Source organism: Biomphalaria glabrata, chromosome 11 (genome assembly GCF_947242115.1).
Source record: "Biomphalaria glabrata chromosome 11, xgBioGlab47.1, whole genome shotgun sequence".
Lineage (NCBI taxonomy): Eukaryota > Metazoa > Mollusca > Gastropoda > Planorbidae > Biomphalaria > Biomphalaria glabrata.
In genome coordinates, this window is record NC_074721.1 from 798649 (window position 1) to 819157 (window position 20509).

General features: G+C 33.6%; 1 long non-coding RNA gene across 10 annotated transcripts in view; it reads left to right on the plus strand.

Annotated features, from left to right (window-relative positions):
• Positions 1-20235, plus strand: part of LOC129921786 (uncharacterized) — a 34026-nt gene extending 13791 nt beyond the window's left edge. For 4 of the 10 annotated variants that reach the window (XR_008773770.1, XR_008773771.1, XR_008773767.1 and 1 more), the window contains 3 exons: positions 15609-16703; positions 17730-17830; positions 17954-20235. This is a non-coding gene — a long non-coding RNA (uncharacterized LOC129921786). Of the gene's footprint in view, positions 1-15587; positions 16704-17729; positions 17831-17953 lie in introns of all 10 variants that reach the window. The other 6 variants (XR_008773763.1, XR_008773765.1, XR_008773768.1 and 3 more) reach the window with 5 other exon arrangements.
• Positions 20236-20509: the final 274 nt, after the last annotated feature.

The following is a 20509-nucleotide window of genomic DNA, read 5'->3' on the forward strand; positions in this document are numbered from 1 at the left end:
CGTGTTCATAGGAATGATTAACGTAGGAATTTTAAAAGTGAAGACTGGGCTCTTTAGCCATCTTCATGTTAAAAGGATGTAGTTGAGGACTTTTTCAAAGAAGATCGGTCTCGGTGGCCATCTTTGTACTTATAGGAAAGGATATTGTATTATGTTTTAAACATGAGGATTTTTAGCTGAGGACTAGATGTATTAATAGTCATCAATTGAATTGTTGATCCAAGACAAAATAGTTGGTTATGTCTGTGTGCATTTGTAGACAACCCAGCAGTGCACATCCTTTTTCTTGTTTTGCTTTTTTCACGTGCTACAATGCCTTGGACAAAGCATCATCATAACTTGGAATGTTTAAAGGCATTATAAAAATATCATAGAAGAATGAGTTTGTGAAATAACCGGTTATTTCAGTTCAGTTGAATAATAGTTGGGACATAATTAGTTGAGTGCAAGCTTTGAGGCTGATTCAACTCACTCGACATTAGTTGAGTGCGAAGTTTGTGAGGCTGCTTCAGCCCTCAAACCGGATGCTTGTAGACCACCTTCAATAGCTTGAACACGACGTCATCACAAATATTGTTACAGTCAGTTCATCAAAATGAAGTTGTCGGTCAACAAGCTCAAAACAGGAGTCAGCCGAAAATGCAAGCCTGAAACTTTTTATTGGGCTCCAGCTATTCAACTGATGCACGTTTGCAAAACAAATGTTAAAAAAAAAAGGATGAAAATAGAAGCCATCAGATGTATATGATTGTGCAGGAACAGTTGGGATTTGTGTCGTTTGTATCACGCTCATCTCTCATCCACTGAGACATTGTGAAGCGATGTAACCAGTGATGTTTCGAAACATCTCTATTTAATTGTGATGAGGATATCTACAAACGTTTGTGTACAAATGTGTGATAATTCGCAGATTTTTCATCTCTGCACTTAATGTGGTGATCAAAATGTATTTGCGATTCCCAGTGAAATCATTCTTTGAGTGCTTAAAAAAGAAATTCATAAGGATGTATAACTGTGTTAGACGACTTCATTTATATTCCGATGGAAGGTTTGTAACAATAATTAAGTCACACTCAAGGAACATAAGAACCTGTCCATCAAAGGAAATATCGCCGCTCGTGATGCAACGCACACTAATCAACATTTGTACTTGCAGACCAACTAAATAGTTGCGGAGAAAACACATTTAATTGATGACTTTACTATGTTTAGCTTAGGACTTTTCAAAAGCGAAGACTGGACTCTTTAGCCATCTTCGTGTTCATAGGAAGGATTAATGGAGGACTTTTAAAATCGAAGACTGGACTCCTTAGCCATCTTCGTGTTTATAGGAATGATTAATGGAGGAATTTTAAAAGCGAAGACTGGACTCCTTAGCCATCTTCGTGTTTATAGGAATGATTAATGGAGGAATTTTAAAAGCGAAGACTGGACTCCTTAGCCATCTTCGTGTTCATAGGAATGATTAACGTAGGAATTTTAAAAGTGAAGACTGGGCTCTTTAGCCATCTTCATGTTAAAAGGATGTAGTTGAGGACTTTTTCAAAGAAGATCGGTCTCGGTGGCCATCTTTGTACTTATAGGAAAGGATATTGTATTATGTTTTAAACATGAGGATTTTTAGCTGAGGACTAGATGTATTAATAGTCATCAATTGAATTGTTGATCCAAGACAAAATAGTTGGTTATGTCTGTGTGCATTTGTAGACAACCCAGCAGTGCACATCCTTTTTCTTGTTTTGCTTTTTTCACGTGCTACAATGCCTTGGACAAAGCATCATCATAACTTGGAATGTTTAAAGGCATTATAAAAATATCATAGAAGAATGAGTTTGTGAAATAACCGGTTATTTCAGTTCAGTTGAATAATAGTTGGGACATAATTAGTTGAGTGCAAGCTTTGAGGCTGATTCAACTCACTCGACATTAGTTGAGTGCGAAGTTTGTGAGGCTGCTTCAGCCCTCAAACCGGATGCTTGTAGACCACCTTCAATAGCTTGAACACGACGTCATCACAAATATTGTTACAGTCAGTTCATCAAAATGAAGTTGTCGGTCGACAAGCTCAAAACAGGAGTCAGCCGAAAATGCAAGCCTGAAACTTTTTATTGGGCTCCAGCTATTCAACTGATGCACGTTTGCAAAACAAATGTTAAAAAAAAAAGGATGAAAATAGAAGCCATCAGATGTATATGATTGTGCAGGAACAGTTGGGATTTGTGTCGTTTGTATCACGCTCATCTCTCATCCACTGAGACATTGTGAAGCGATGTAACCAGTGATGTTTCGAAACATCTCTATTTAATTGTGATGAGGATATCTACAAACGTTTGTGTACAAATGTGTGATAATTCTCAGATTTTTCATCTCTGCACTTAATGTGGTGATCAAAATGTATTTGCGATTCCCAGTGAAATCATTCTTTGAGTGCTTAAAAAAGAAATTCATAAGGATGTATAACTGTGTTAGACGACTTCATTTATATTCCGATGGAAGGTTTGTAACAATAATTAAGTCACACTCAAGGAACATATGAACGTGTCCATCAAAGGAAATATCGCCGCTCGTGATGCAACGCACACTAATCAACATTTGCACTTGCAGACCAACTAAATAGTTGTGGAGAAAACACATTTAATTGATGACTTTACTATGTTTAGCTTAGGACTTTTCAAAAGCGAAGACTGGACTCTTTAGCCATCTTCGTGTTCATAGGAATGATTAATGGAGGACTTTTAAAATCGAAGACTGGACTCCTTAGCCATCTTCGTGTTTATAGGAATGATTAATGGAGGAATTTTAAAAGCGAAGACTGGACTCCTTAGCCATCTTTGTGTTCATAGGAATGATTAACGTAGGAATTTTAAAAGTGAAGACTGGGTTCTTTAGCCATCTTCATGTTAAAAGGATGTAGTTGAGGACTTTTTCAAAGAAGATCGGTCTCGGTGGCCATCTTTGTACTTATAGGAAAGGATATTGTATTATGTTTTAAACATGAGGATTTTTAGCTGAGGACTAGATGTATTAATAGTCATCAATTGAATTGTTGATCCAAGACAAAATAGTTGGTTATGTCTGTGTGCATTTGTAGACAACCCAGCAGTGCACATCCTTTTTCTTGTTTTGCTTTTTTCACGTGCTACAATGCCTTGGACAAAGCATCATCATAACTTGGAATGTTTAAAGGCATTATAAAAATATCATAGAAGAATGAGTTTGTGAAATAACCGGTTATTTCAGTTCAGTTGAATAATAGTTGGGACATAATTAGTTGAGTGCAAGCTTTGAGGCTGATTCAACTCACTCGACATTAGTTGAGTGCGAAGTTTGTGAGGCTGCTTCAGCCCTCAAACCGGATGCTTGTAGACCACCTTCAATAGCTTGAACACGACGTCATCACAAATATTGTTACAGTCAGTTCATCAAAATGAAGTTGTCGGTCGACAAGCTCAAAACAGGAGTCAGCCGAAAATGCAAGCCTGAAACTTTTTATTGGGCTCCAGCTATTCAACTGATGCACGTTTGCAAAACAAATGTTAAAAAAAAAAGGATGAAAATAGAAGCCATCAGATGTATATGATTGTGCAGGAACAGTTGGGATTTGTGTCGTTTGTATCACGCTCATCTCTCATCCACTGAGACATTGTGAAGCGATGTAACCAGTGATGTTTCGAAACATCTCTATTTAATTGTGATGAGGATATCTACAAACGTTTGTGTACAAATGTGTGATAATTCGCAGATTTTTCATCTCTGCACTTAATGTGGTGATCAAAATGTATTTGCGATTCCCAGTGAAATCATTCTTTGAGTGCTTAAAAAAGAAATTCATAAGGATGTATAACTGTGTTAGACGACTTCATTTATATTCCGATGGAAGGTTTGTAACAATAATTAAGTCACACTCAAGGAACATAAGAACCTGTCCATCAAAGGAAATATCGCCGCTCGTGATGCAACGCACACTAATTAACATTTGTACTTGCAGACCAACTAAATAGTTGCGGAGAAAACACATTTAATTGATGACTTTACTATGTTTAGCTTAGGACTTTTCAAAAGCGAAGACTGGACTCTTTAGCCATCTTCGTGTTCATAGGAAGGATTAATGGAGGACTTTTAAAATCGAAGACTGGACTCCTTAGCCATCTTCGTGTTTATAGGAATGATTAATGGAGGAATTTTAAAAGCGAAGACTGGACTCCTTAGCCATCTTCGTGTTCATAGGAATGATTAACGTAGGAATTTTAAAAGTGAAGACTGGGCTCTTTAGCCATCTTCATGTTAAAAGGATGTAGTTGAGGACTTTTTCAAAGAAGATCGGTCTCGGTGGCCATCTTTGTACTTATAGGAAAGGATATTGTATTATGTTTTAAACATGAGGATTTTTAGCTGAGGACTAGATGTATTAATAGTCATCAATTGAATTGTTGATCCAAGACAAAATAGTTGGTTATGTCTGTGTGCATTTGTAGACAACCCAGCAGTGCACATCCTTTTTCTTGTTTTGCTTTTTTCACGTGCTACAATGCCTTGGACAAAGCATCATCATAACTTGGAATGTTTAAAGGCATTATAAAAATATCATAGAAGAATGAGTTTGTGAAATAACCGGTTATTTCAGTTCAGTTGAATAATAGTTGGGACATAATTAGTTGAGTGCAAGCTTTGAGGCTGATTCAACTCACTCGACATTAGTTGAGTGCGAAGTTTGTGAGGCTGCTTCAGCCCTCAAACCGGATGCTTGTAGACCACCTTCAATAGCTTGAACACGACGTCATCACAAATATTGTTACAGTCAGTTCATCAAAATGAAGTTGTCGGTCGACAAGCTCAAAACAGGAGTCAGCCGAAAATGCAAGCCTGAAACTTTTTATTGGGCTCCAGCTATTCAACTGATGCACGTTTGCAAAACAAATGTTAAAAAAAAAAGGATGAAAATAGAAGCCATCAGATGTATATGATTGTGCAGGAACAGTTGGGATTGTCGTTTGTATCACGCTCATCTCTCATCCACTGAGACATTGTGAAGCGATGTAACCAGTGATGTTTCGAAACATCTCTATTTAATTGTGATGAGGATATCTACAAACGTTTGTGTACAAATGTGTGATAATTCGCAGATTTTTCATCTCTGCACTTAATGTGGTGATCAAAATGTATTTGCGATTCCCAGTGAAATCATTCTTTGAGTGCTTAAAAAAGAAATTCATAAGGATGTATAACTGTGTTAGAAGACTTCATTTATATTCCGATGGAAGGTTTGTAACAATAATTAAGTCACACTCAAGAAACATAAGAACCTGTCCATCAAAGGAAATATCGTCGCTCGTGATGCAACGCACACTAATCAACATTTGTACTTGCAGACCAACTAAATAGTTGCGGAGAAAACACATTTAATTGATGACTTTACTATGTTTAGCTTAGGACTTTTCAAAAGCGAAGACTGGACTCTTTAGCCATCTTCGTGTTCATAGGAAGGATTAATGGAGGACTTTTAAAATCGAAGACTGGACTCCTTAGCCATCTTCGTGTTTATAGGAATGATTAATGGAGGAATTTTAAAAGCGAAGACTGGACTCCTTAGCCATCTTCGTGTTCATAGGAATGATTAACGTAGGAATTTTAAAAGTGAAGACTGGGCTCTTTAGCCATCTTCATGTTAAAAGGATGTAGTTGAGGACTTTTTCAAAGAAGATCGGTCTCGGTGGCCATCTTTGTACTTATAGGAAAGGATATTGTATTATGTTTTAAACATGAGGATTTTTAGCTGAGGACTAGATGTATTAATAGTCATCAATTGAATTGTTGATCCAAGACAAAATAGTTGGTTATGTCTGTGTGCATTTGTAGACAACCCAGCAGTGCACATCCTTTTTCTTGTTTTGCTTTTTTCACGTGCTACAATGCCTTGGACAAAGCATCATCATAACTTGGAATGTTTAAAAGCATTATAAAAATATCATAGAAGAATGAGTTTGTGAAATAACCGGTTATTTCAGTTCAGTTGAATAATAGTTGGGACATAATTAGTTGAGTGCAAGCTTTGAGGCTGATTCAACTCACTCGACATTAGTTGAGTGCGAAGTTTGTGAGGCTGCTTCAGCCCTCAAACCGGATGCTTGTAGACCACCTTCAATAGCTTGAACACGACGTCATCACAAATATTGTTACAGTCAGTTCATCAAAATGAAGTTGTCGGTCGACAAGCTCAAAACAGGAGTCAGCCGAAAATGCAAGCCTGAAACTTTTTATTGGGCTCCAGCTATTCAACTGATGCACGTTTGCAAAACAAATGTTAAAAAAAAAAGGATGAAAATAGAAGCCATCAGATGTATATGATTGTGCAGGAACAGTTGGGATTTGTGTCGTTTGTATCACGCTCATCTCTCATCCACTGAGACATTGTGAAGCGATGTAACCAGTGATGTTTCGAAACATCTCTATTTAATTGTGATGAGGATATCTACAAACGTTTGTGTACAAATGTGTGATAATTCGCAGATTTTTCATCTCTGCACTTAATGTGGTGATCAAAATGTATTTGCGATTCCCAGTGAAATCATTCTTTGAGTGCTTAAAAAAGAAATTCATAAGGATGTATAACTGTGTTAGACGACTTCATTTATATTCCGATGGAAGGTTTGTAACAATAATTAAGTCACACTCAAGGAACATAAGAACCTGTCCATCAAAGGAAATATCGCCGCTCGTGATGCAACGCACACTAATCAACATTTGCACTTGCAATTAAGTAGTTGTGGAGAAACACATTTAATTGATAAATTTACTGTCATTAGCTTAGGACTTTTCCTTTGTGGGTGGTGAGTCCTTAATGTTTGGCTGCACACTTGGTAGGTTTTTCCTATCTGAGCTTGAGTTATTGCCATAAATGAGATAAGTGAAATTATTGTTTTAGTTTTTTTGTTACTATAAATAACTGACATTTTTCTGGATGTAAAGACATGCTCCAATGTGATTCCCTTTTTTGTAATTCATCTAATTTTCTTTGTAAAATTTCTGTATCTTGAGTTGTTTTTATTGTTTTATATATTATTCAATTGTCTGGAAACAATCTGACTTTTGTTCCTGAACTTATGCAATTTGGTAAATTATTTATGTACATTAAAAATAGTACTAAACCTAAGACTGAACCACATTTCCATCGACATGAATATTGATCATATAATTTTATTTTTTTTTATAATTATAAAGTTCTTTTTTTTATAATTATAAAGTTCCATTTCATATTTTTTTTTTTATAATTATAAAGTTCCATTTCAGATCTTTTAATTTTTCCAGTAATCCAACCACACAAAAACTTAATCTTCTATTAGCCTTCTAATGTTGCAGTGTTAACTTTTTATGTTCCTTTGTCTTCTTCATTGCTTATCTGAATTAGCTCTTGCTACTTTAGAAGTAAAATAACTGTTTTCTCTTACTTTATTTACAAATTCAAATTCATTCTTTAATAACATATAGCCTCCAATTAACTTTTAAAAAAATATTGTTAAAGGACTCTTTGGATTGCATCCAATTATCAATTCAAATGGAGAGTAGCCAGGAGTAGTTCTATCATCAATTCAGTAGTTATCATTGCCTTTGTAAGTGACCTCTAGCGTTCTCACTCTGAAGCCGCATGCAACCATGTGCTCTCTTCTGTGTCTTATAAATAGAGAGACTTCTTTTGGTCTGACAGTTATGCTGGGCAGGGCATGTATTCCATATGGGTGATGAACGTATGCCAAAAGCAGTCTTTTTTGGTGAGGTGAAAGATGAACATGGTAACAGTGAATATTTCCAATAATCAGGGGACAAACATTTTTCATCACCATAGCTGTGATTCTTTCTGTTATCCATGGGCAGTCAATAAATGCTATTGGACATGATATCTTGTTGTTTTGCCAGCATAATTTTCTTACTGTTACCCATCATATTTTCTTAGTTTTACCTGTCATATTTTCTTAGTTTTACCTGTCATATTTCCTTAGTTTTACATGTCATATTATCCTAGTTATACCTGTTATATTTTCTTAGTTATACCTGTCATAGTATCTTGTTTTAACATGTCTATCATTAGTGACTGTGGTATATTTCACTAGTACACCATTAACATATGCTGGAAAAAATTCCAGTTCTACTTCAATATTATATACTGTAGGTTGGAACTTCATTTGTATTAACATTATTACTTTGTTACCTATTCTGATTTCCAATTAGAATTAGATTCTTGTCTTTGATGTTGATAATAAATTTCTCTTTGGTGATCTAGATTCCAATAATATTGCTTTTAAAAGGATGCATTTCTTTCTTTGTTCTCTCTATTAATGAGTTAATAACACTCAAAGTCTTGCTTCTTAGTTTACATATGAATATATTAGAACAAGTATCTTCATTGTAATTGCAAGTTTTACAGATAGTCTGAAAATAACTTCAGTATTCCATCAGTTTCTTTAAGGTCCCTCTTTTTTTTCCTATAAATATTCTCTTTATGCTCACGCTTGGTAGTTTCTGTTTTGTCTCCCTTGTTTTGAATTGCAGCTTTTATTTTTCAGTTGTTTTTTTTTATAATTTCTGATTCTTTGTCTGGTTTTGCTTCCTTTTAATTTCTTTCAGCATCTAGTTGCATTTCTCTCTTCTCTTTGTGCTTTGTAAATATTCTCTATATGTTCACACTTGGTAGTTTCTGTTTTGTCTCCCTTGTTTGGAATTGCAGCTTTTATTTTTCAGTTGTTTTTTTTTTTAAATTTCTGATTCTTTGTCTGGTTTTGCTTCCTTTTAATTTCTTTCAGCATCTAGTTGCATTTCTCTCTTCTCTTTGTGCTTTGTAAATATTCTCTATATGTTCACGCTTGGTAGTTTCTGTTTTGTCTCCCTTGTTTGGAATTGCAGCTTTTATTTTTCAGTTGTTTTTTTTTTTTATTTCTGATTCTTTGTCTGGTTTTGCTTCCTTTTAATTTCTTTCAGCATCTAGTTGCATTTCTCTCTTCTCTTTGTGCTCTCGCCAACTCTTTCAATATCAACTTGATTTTCTTTCCTTTCCATTTATGTCAAAACATCTTTCTTTTCTTCATCTTTAAGACCAAACGATTCAGCAACTTTCTTTAGTTCAGTATATCCATCCATGTATCTATTAATACTTATCAAAAGTACAATGGCATTCTATACTTTTTTATAGATAATAATGATATCTAATATCTTTTATAGTTTACAATCACTGACAATATTATCAAGCCAATACTATTGTGATTAACATAACACACTGAATTGTCAACAATCTAATAATCAATGTCATAATCAATTATTATGTTTTTACAATATAATATTTGGTCATATAGAAAGAGAAAACAAAATTAATAAAATATTATAATGTAAAAAAAAAATGTAACAAAGTTTATACCAAAATGTTACAATTATAAAAATGATGATATGATGATGACTCAGTGCACTGAAAACTTTGATTAAATTGAGGAGGATTCGAGCAACACATTGACCTCACTCTCTTACCCTAAAGCACATCCTGTTCCAAAAGCAAGATTTGGTCAATATATAAAAACAAACAAGCACAGCAGGAAAAAAAAGACAGAAAATTTTCAAGAAATACTACATATACTTACAAATATAAATAAAAATGACTTAAAGACCCCAAGAAATTGTGCACAATATTAATACAATGTAAACATTAAAATAAACAAATTTTGACAAGAACAATACTGTCAACAGCTTTCTAAATATAGAACATAAAAATTAAAAATGAAAATCAAAATTATCAGTAATATATTTCAATACTGATTATCTTCCTGTAATGTCATTGAATACTAGCACTGATATAGCTCATCACTTTGAAGAGTGCTTCTTAATCTTTTCACTGTCCAACTTCAATAGAATGTATATATAAATATATATACTTTTACTGCACATAATTACTGACTATTACTTGAGATGTATAATATACATCAGCACAAAATTACTGCCTGTGTCCAAATTTACAATTACTGTCCAACTTCAATACAATTTTATATACTTGTACTGCACAAAATTACTATTATTTGATGAGATATATAATATACACAAATGTACTGTCTGCCTGTGTCAAAATTTACAATTACAGTTCAACTTCAATGCAATATATATATATTTGTACTGCACAAAATTACTGACTATTACTTGATGAGATATACAATATACATTGGCATAAAAATATTGTCTGCCTGTGTCAAAAATTACACTGTCCAACTTCAATATACTATTTACTAATTAATTGTTGGTGCACCTGAAGTGTCTGGTCGATTTTTGGGGCACCTTTTTCATCCTTCAACTGTCTACGAGTGTTTACATACTATTTACTAATGAGATATATAATATACAAAAATTTACTGTCTGCCTGTGTCAAAATTTACAATTACAGTTCAACTTCAATGCAATATATATACTTGTACTGCACAAAAATACTGACTATTACTTGATGAGATATATAATATACATTGGCATAAAAATATTGTCTGCCTGTGTCAAAATTTACAATCACTGTCCAACTTCAATATACTATTTACTAATTAATTGTTGGTGCACCTGAAGTGCCTGGTCGATTTTTGGGGCACCTTTTTCATCCTTCAACTGTCTACGAGTGTTTACATACTATTTACTAATGAGATATATAATATACACAAATTTACTGTCTGCCTGTGTCAAAATTTACAATTACAAATCAACTTCAATGCAATATATATACTTGTACTGCACAAAATTACTGACTATTACTTGATGAAATATATAATATACATTGGCATAAAAATATTGTCTGCCTGTGTCAAATTTACACTGTCCAACTTGAATATACTTTTTACTAATTAATTGTTGGTGCACCTGAAGTGTCTGGTCGATTTTTGGGGCACCTTTTTCATCCTTCAACTGTCTACGAGTGTTTACATACTATTTACTAATGAGATATATAATATACACAAATTTACTGTCTGCCTGTGTCAAAATTTACAATTACAAATCAACTTCAATGCAATATATATACTTGTCTTGCACAAAATTACTGACTATTACTTGATGAGATATATAATATACATTGGCATAAAATATTGTCTGCCTGTGTCAAAATTTACACTGTCCAACTTCAATATACTATTTACTAATTAATTTTTGGTGCACCTGAAGTGTCTGGTCGATTTTTGGGGCACCTTTTTCATCCTTCAACTGTCTACGAGTGTTTACATACTATTTACTAATGAGATATATAATATACACAAATTTACTGTCTGCCTGTGTCAAAATTTACAATTACAAATCAACTTCAATGCAATATATATACTTGTACTGCACAAAATTACTGACTACTACTTGATGAGATATATAATATACATTGGCATAAATATATTGTCTGCCTGTGTCAAAATTTACACTGTCCAACTTCAATATACTATTTACTAATTAATTGTTGGTGCACCTGAAGTGTCTGGTCGATTTTTGGGGCACCTTTTTCATCCTTCAACTGTCTACGAGTGTTTACATACTATTTACTAATGAGATATAAAATATACACAAATTTACTGTCTATGGTGTCAAAATTTACAATTACAAATCAACTTCAATGCAATATATATACTTGTACTGCACAAAATTACTGACTATTACTTGATGAGATATATAATATACATTGGCATAAAAATATTGTCTGCCTGTGTCAAAATTTACACTGTCCAACTTCAATATACTATTTACTAATTAATTGTTGGTGCACCTGAAGTGTCTGGTCGATTTTTGGGGCACCTTTTTCATCCTTCAACTGTCTACGAGTGTTTACATACTATTTACTAATGAGATATAAAATATACACAAATTTACTGTCTGCCTGTGTCAAAATTTACAATTACAGTTTAACTTCAATGCAATATATATACTTGTACTGCAAAAAATTACTGACTATTACTTGATGAGATATATAATATACATTGGCATAAAAATATTGTCTGCCTGTGTCAAAATTTACACTGTCCAACTTCAATATACTATTTACTAATTAATTGTTGGTGCACCTGAAGTGTCTGGTCGATTTTTGGGGCACCTTTTTCATCCTTCAACTGTCTACGAGTGTTTACATACTATTTACTAATGAGATATAAAATATACACAAATTTACTGTCTATGGTGTTAAAATTTACAATTACTGTTCAACTTCAATGCAATATATATACTTGTACTGCACAAAATTACTGACTATTACTTGATGAGATATATAATATACATTGGCATAAAAATATTGTCTGCCTGTGTCAAAATTTACAATCACTGTCCAACTTCAATATACTATTTACTAATTAATTGTTGGTGCACCTGAAGTGTCTGGTCGATTTTTGGGGCATAAAAATATTGTCTGCCTTTGTCAAAATTTACACTGTCCAACTTCAATATACTATTTACTAATTAATTGTTGGTGCACCTGAAGTGTCTGGTCGATTTTTGGGGCACATTTTTCATCCTTCAACTGTCTACGAGTGCTTACATACTATTTACTAATGAGATATATAATATACACAAATTTACTGTCTGCCTGTGTCAAAATTTACAATTACAGTTCAACTTCAATGCAATATATATACTTGTACTGCACAAAATTACTGACTATTACTTGATGAGATATATAATATACATTGGCATAAAAATATTGTCTGCCTGTGTCAAAATTTACACTGTCCAACTTCAATATACTATTTACTAATTAATTGTTGGTGCACCTGAAGTGTCTGGTCGATTTTTGGGGCACCTTTTTCATCCTTCAACTGTCTACGAGTGTTTACATACTATTTACTAATGAGATATAAAATATACACAAATTTACTGTCTATGGTGTCAAAATTTACAATTACAAATCAACTTCAATGCAATATATATACTTGTACTGCACAAAATTACTGACTATTACTTGATGAGATATATAATATACATTGGCATAAAAATATTGTCTGCCTGTGTCAAAATTTACACTGTCCAACTTCAATATACTATTTACTAATTAATTGTTGGTGCACCTGAAGTGTCTGGTCGATTTTTGGGGCACCTTTTTCATCCTTCAACTGTCTACGAGTGTTTACATACTATTTACTAATGAGATATAAAATATACACAAATTTACTGTCTGCCTGTGTCAAAATTTACAATTACAGTTTAACTTCAATGCAATATATATACTTGTACTGCAAAAAATTACTGACTATTACTTGATGAGATATATAATATACATTGGCATAAAAATATTGTCTGCCTGTGTCAAAATTTACACTGTCCAACTTCAATATACTATTTACTAATTAATTGTTGGTGCACCTGAAGTGTCTGGTCGATTTTTGGGGCACCTTTTTCATCCTTCAACTGTCTACGAGTGTTTACATACTATTTACTAATGAGATATAAAATATACACAAATTTACTGTCTATGGTGTTAAAATTTACAATTACTGTTCAACTTCAATGCAATATATATACTTGTACTGCACAAAATTACTGACTATTACTTGATGAGATATATAATATACATTGGCATAAAAATATTGTCTGCCTGTGTCAAAATTTACAATCACTGTCCAACTTCAATATACTATTTACTAATTAATTGTTGGTGCACCTGAAGTGTCTGGTCGATTTTTGGGGCATAAAAATATTGTCTGCCTTTGTCAAAATTTACACTGTCCAACTTCAATATACTATTTACTAATTAATTGTTGGTGCACCTGAAGTGTCTGGTCGATTTTTGGGGCACATTTTTCATCCTTCAACTGTCTACGAGTGCTTACATACTATTTACTAATGAGATATATAATATACACAAATTTACTGTCTGCCTGTGTCAAAATTTACAATTACAGTTCAACTTCAATGCAATATATATACTTGTACTGCACAAAATTACTGACTATTACTTGATGAGATATATAATATACATTGGCATAAAAATATTGTCTGCCTGTGTCAAAATTTACACTGTCCAACTTCAATATACTATTTACTAATTAATTGTTGGTGCACCTGAAGTGTCTGGTCGATTTTTGGGGCACCTTTTTCATCCTTTAACTGTCTACGAGTGTTTGATCTGTGATAGGGCAAAGCAAATGTGAATATATAATATTAAAAATAGATTTTTATTAATTTATGTAAATGTTTACTATTTTCACCATCTGAGCTGTGAATGAATCTTGTTTTTAATGACCCAACTGTATAAAACTTAGCTCTTGAGCTATGAAGGGGGAATAACCCTTGAGAGATTATGGGCATGACATAGCCTTAATTGTGCTGATATGCCAAAAACAAAAAATATCAATACCTTCCAACTGTTGGGCACCTATATGGTCATCAATTGTTGGAATACTTCATCCCTCATACCAACTGCTGGGCACCTCAAGTGTGTCCTGTCAGCTATTGGGGCACCATAAGTGTCCTAACAACTGTTTGGGCACCTCAAATATCCTTTTAACTGTTGAGGCACCTTAGGTATCGTATCTATTGTTGAAGCACTTCAAATGTCCTATCATTTGTTGGGGCATCTCATCCTAACAACTGTTGGGCACTTCAATAATCTTATTTTTGGGCACTCCAAGTGTTCTATCAATTGTTTGGGCACTCCAAGTGTCCTATCAATTGTTAGGCACCTCATCGATCATACCAACTGTTGTCCACCTCAAGTTTGTCCAATCAGGTGTTGGGGCACCACAAGTGTTTCAACACTTTTTAGGCACCTCAAATGTCCTTATAACTGATGGGGCACCTCAATATCCTATCAATTGGTAGGGCACCTTAAGTATCCTAACAATTGGTAGAGCACCTCTAGTGTCCTATCAATTTGTAGGGCACCTCTTGTCCTATTGTTTGGTAGGGCACTTCAAGTATCCTATCAGTTGGTAAGGCACCTCTTTTTTCCTACCAACTGTTAGATAACCACAAGTCTCCTATTAACTGTTGGGGTACCTAAAGTATCCTATCATGGGGCATCTCATTCATCCTAACAACTCAATGGTCTTATTGTTGGGGCACTCTAAGTTTCCTATCAATTGTTGGGCACCTCATCCATCATACCAACTGTTGTTCACCTCATGTTTGTCCTATCAGTTGTTGGGGCACCACAAGTGTCCTAACAACTGCTTGTCCTTTTAACTTATGTGGCACCTCAAGTGTCCTATTAACTGTTGGGGCCACATCAAGTATTCATTCAACTCTCTCTCTCTATATATATATATTATATTATATTATGTTAGTTTTGATTACCATTATAAATAAATATATATGATTATGGTTATTATATATTATATATAATCTGCAGTGTTTTTACAAATGTGTAGTCCTGCTTATTACTCCCAGAACCACTTTTTTTTTTCAGTTTCATTAGCAACATATGAATTTATATATTTGAAATGTTTAATCACACTTCTTTTTACTGAAGTTTAATTTTTTGTTAACAGATATCAAGCTACAAAATAAAATTCCAATTTTTTAGGTTCTCGCCTATATCTGCAATTTATATCTATATATTAAGTTTTGTTACCTTGAACTCTTTCAAGTTTTTGTTACACAACTTTATATTTCAGATTCTTTTTGTTCTTCCTTAGGTTCAAATGTATCAGTTGTTTTTGTTGACAGATATCAAGGTACAGAAATAAGAATCTAATTTAGAGTTTTTTAAAGCTTGATTAGTCATAATATTTGCACTATTATTTCCAATATGTGCCAGAGTGTCTGCTAAATGTAACTAGTATGATTAAAAACATGGTCATTGCAAAGTCTAACATATGAACAAGTAAGATGCTTGTGGCTTGATTCAGTGAAAGAATGTTGGACAAGCAGAAGTGTTATGGAGTGGGTGTGTGTGTGTTTTTATGGTGACTGTGGAAAGAGGTTAGCGATTGGATGTGAATGATGCAAAAGTGGCATTGTCGTCACTTGGTCTTAGGGGAGATGACTCCAGAATGTAAGACTGAAAGGTTGTGTTATTGTAGTGAGTTAGATTGTAAGAAATTTTATTACTTAAGTCTCTACTACATTTATTTCATGTGATCACAAGTATTATAAATGTTATATTTAGTTTCGTTCACTAGGAAGTTCTTATTAGCTAAGATATATTATGCCTTCAACAGTTTAGTTGCCTACCAGCAGTCTGGTGCTACAAGTCAACAACAGTCAGACTAAATTAAATAAAGCCATGTCTATTTCTACATGATTTTGTTGCTACTAACCTGGTGTTACTAACAACTAACTTGAAAAGGGAGAGGGGAATTATCATCTTATTCATGCTCTAACTCTTCAAATTCTATAGAATTGCAGAGAACTGACATGAAATAAAACATTAACAAAATGTGTATTATAATTGTCATTTTTCCTCTACTTAGCATTTTTTTGTCTCCTAGATTTTCATATTTTGTTGAAGTCATTTCAGTTCTCAATTATTTTGTGCACTAAGTTACAAGAAAAAATTCAAGCAAAAGAGGTCACTACACTAAGACTTTGTCTTCTCATAAGAATGGATGGCTGCCTGGTCATGTGATATGTGTGCTGGACTGTGTGTGGTCATCTTGATGCTCATATCTTGCCTGATGACATTTATTCTGCTGGACATTTGGTCAAGGAAGTAGATTCTCTTCAGCTCTCAAGAAACATTTAAACATGTCAAACATTTGACAAGAATATCAAACAAGTGCAGTGTACATGTAAGTAATGTTGAAACATTATCTGATCTCATTTATGCATTCTTGAGGACGATCTGCAGCCACTAAACCAGTTACATCAGATCTGGGTAAAGTGGTCGCTTCCTCTTCATTAAGGCTAGAACAGAAAGATTTTATTATTCTTTTACTCTACTTTCTGTCAGTGTGTTTCATAGTCATTTGTCACATCACTGAGAAACTTAGTTCATTAAGCACTGGCTGTATAAGACTGAGTGTTTATATGTTTTGTGTGTGATTGTTGTTCCTGTTTGCATCTATATTGTCATTGTTATAGTGGTAATCCTAAGGATAATTGTAATCAAACTGAATTTTCATTTGTTTGGATCTTATCTCGTGGGAATTTTAAACTTGATAATTTGCTCTTTGCTTACATTTTGATTTTTAAGTACATTCTAAAAGAAATACAATACATAAGGATAGAAAAAGGAGAGCAAACAATATAGAGATTGGCTGAAGCAATATAAAGAAAGTGAGATCAAATAAAAGAATATATAAAAAGAATAAACCTAGAGAATTTGAAACAATCTAGACAGTCTCTGTAGCTATTTGGAAAGATTGCTATTGCCAACTAAACAAAACAAATTAGTTTGGACTACAAGCAAAAGAACTTAGAAAGTTGTGATTTTATTTTCTAGAAAAGCACAAACTTTATAGCAGAATTTTCACTCTAAATATTAAAGCTTTCTGTATTCTGTACATTAGATACACTAAATAGCTAGTTATTTATAGTTTTTTGGCATAATTGAAAATCTTCAATAAATTCCTTAGAATTTAAAGGCTTAATAAACCTTACAATTTTTTTTTCACTTAATTTGGGTAGTTATTCTTTGCTGCTGTAGTAGGTGTCTTGAGTGTATTTTTTTTCTTTAAAGTTTATTCATAAAATACTAAGTTAAAACATAAAGTCAAAGCTGCATCATCAGAATAGTTTTATTGAACATGAAAAGAAAAGCAATAGTATTATTTTTTTTCCTTTTCAAGGCAAAAGTTTTTCTTATTCTTATTTAGACCAATATGATGAAGATGTAGACCGACATGATGAGATGTAGACTGACATGAAGATGAAATGTAAACCAAAATATTCATCAAGAGATATATGGAATAAAAAGGTAAGCAAAGCTATGTATATCAATTAATATTTTTTTTATACTAAACCCCTAAGTAAAGCTTTGCCAAGTTTTGTGTTTCACTGACTATGAAAATGTTTTGATCAATTTTTGTTCTCTTTACAGTGAACATCTTGAGAGGGAAAACAATTCCTAGAGGCAAAGACACAGACACAGTAGATACATAAGAGATTGTTTCCTTTTCTACCATCATTTAGAGCCTTTTTTGTGAGGGAACCTGCATCTGAAAGAACTGAACATTTCCCTAATGCTACTTCAAATTCAGATCTCCTCCCAACCTCAGGCTGAGTACCCGTGGTCACCTACTTTATGTTACATTACCATAGCACTACAGACAGTGAAAAACAAATTATATGAAGGAATGCAACCACCATCAGATATTGTTGTCTTTACAGACTCCCAATCTACTCTGCAAGAACTTAACAGCAGCACCTCAAACAGCTCAAGAGAGTTGACAACACTCATTGTGATAATCCATCAGATGATATCAAAATTAAATATCAATATCACACTACAGTGGATCCCTGGACACATTGGCATCATGGGAAATGAAAAGGCAGATAAGCTATCAAAGGCAGGTTCATCTATGGAACAACCAGATAGACCTGTTAACTACCTCACCATAAGGTCAATGTTAGTCAACAATCACAAAGAGGAGTGGCTCAACCAATGGGCATCAGGAAACACAGGCAGAGCCATGTACAAAGAAATGACTACGCCTAACAAACTGGACAGTATTAACTTCCTCCCCTGCAAAGAACAATCTACAATTTTCCAACTAAGAACAGGACACACTCCACTATTAAATTACCACCTGAACAAAATAAACTCCACACAACTCCTCCTTTGCAGACACTGTGCCAACCTCTTTGAAACCGTAAACCATATCCTCTTTGAATGCCCCTCCCTAATCCACCTTAGGCAGACCCTACTTCCGCTACAGCCCAACATAACCAACGCCCTGTACGGCAGTGCTGAACAACTGAAGAAAACAGCACACTTTTTTTCCTTGGCACAGTCTGCAAAAGAGCTCACAGCTCAGCAGCAATAAAGCTGGCTAGAAGAAGAAGAAGAAAAAGAGGTTACATTACAAGAAGTGGTTGCAAAGTCAGAAAACCTAACTTATGACAATGAATAGAACAATCATTTCTAATATAGGTACAAGTGATGTACTTTGTAATAACTATTTGGGTGGAATCACCATAATTGATTTGTATCTTGTTCTATATTTAGGTAAATCTTGTCATTCAGTCCAGTCATTGTTCTTTTTCTTTTTAATATTCCTTTTTTTCCCCTCAATTTTCTTGTTGTTTCAGTGAAATCTTTTTTGTTTTGGAGCAGGGAGGGGCTGTGGTATATTATCATTATTGGAGTCACAACACCAAAGCCTTGCTACATTATGCTTTTAATTCAATTTATTATCTCCCCTGCTTTTGTGTGCTATCATATTAATGTTCATTAGTGTCACATCCATGCACAATTTGTTCTATGCTTTTTATAGTGTAAATAGTGACTTGACATTATTTAGATCAATTATAATATGTTATATTATATTTAAACTAAAACTGTTAGCATTTTCTATGCTATTATTAATATGAATGTGTTTGTGTGTTGCTATGAATGCATTTTAAGTTTTAGTCTGAAATCATAAATAAGAAATTGTTTCATAAACAAAGATTATATTAATATTTAATATTGTCAGACTTCACCATAGCACTGAGTTCATCCCCATAATCTATTTAAAACTTTCAAATACTAATTCACTTTGTCTTATCTAATGGTGATCATGGGGGTATTCACTATCCATAGTCTCTGGTATGAACACTCACTATCCTGGTTAGGGCTAGGATGTAATCTCTATTTCACATGTAAAACCAAGAAAACAAACAGTAGACCTAGACTTTATTAACAGGTCATGCAAGCATTTTTTTTATAATTGTGAACTGACGCTCCCAGAGCTATTTTTATGTATTTTTATTTTTGCTACTTTTGTAGACTAGTGCTAAGAATTTGTATTTTTTTTTCTATATGTAAAGCTACTTTATATATATAGTTATATATTATGGTACATTATTTTTCTAATTGAAACAACTGTCAAAATAATTGGCAGTTTGTTTTTTTAAAGTTTGTTTTAAAATGATGGCCACTTCTAATGTTTATGTACTAGATCTTTTCCTAATTTTTTTGTTTTTTTATCTGAGTGTTTTGTAACTGCTGCTTTGCTCATTTGAATTAAAGTATCATTTTGTTATTTCTTCTCTTTCTTGATTTCTTTGGTCACAGATACAACCCACCCAGTTGACCTTCTGGCAACTGTAACTTCTTGTTAGTGCAGGCTAGACATGACCTTGGGCCCTGCCATGCTAACATAATACTAATATTCTCTTGAATCATTCCTGACAGCATTGAGACCACCCCTGTCCCTAACAATACATAATTACCTTGCTTTAGTTGTAGAATGAAAGTTGAGCAAACAGTGAAAAGCTTCTATAATAATTCACTTGGAGGTGAGGTGACTGAGCAGTGAAATACTTGGCTTCTAAACATGGGTCCAGGGTTTGAAGACTGGGATTTTTAATTTTAGGACTATTAGGCACCTTTGAGTACACCTGGTTCTAATGGGTTCCTGGCATTTGTTAGGGAAAGGTAAAGACAGTTGGT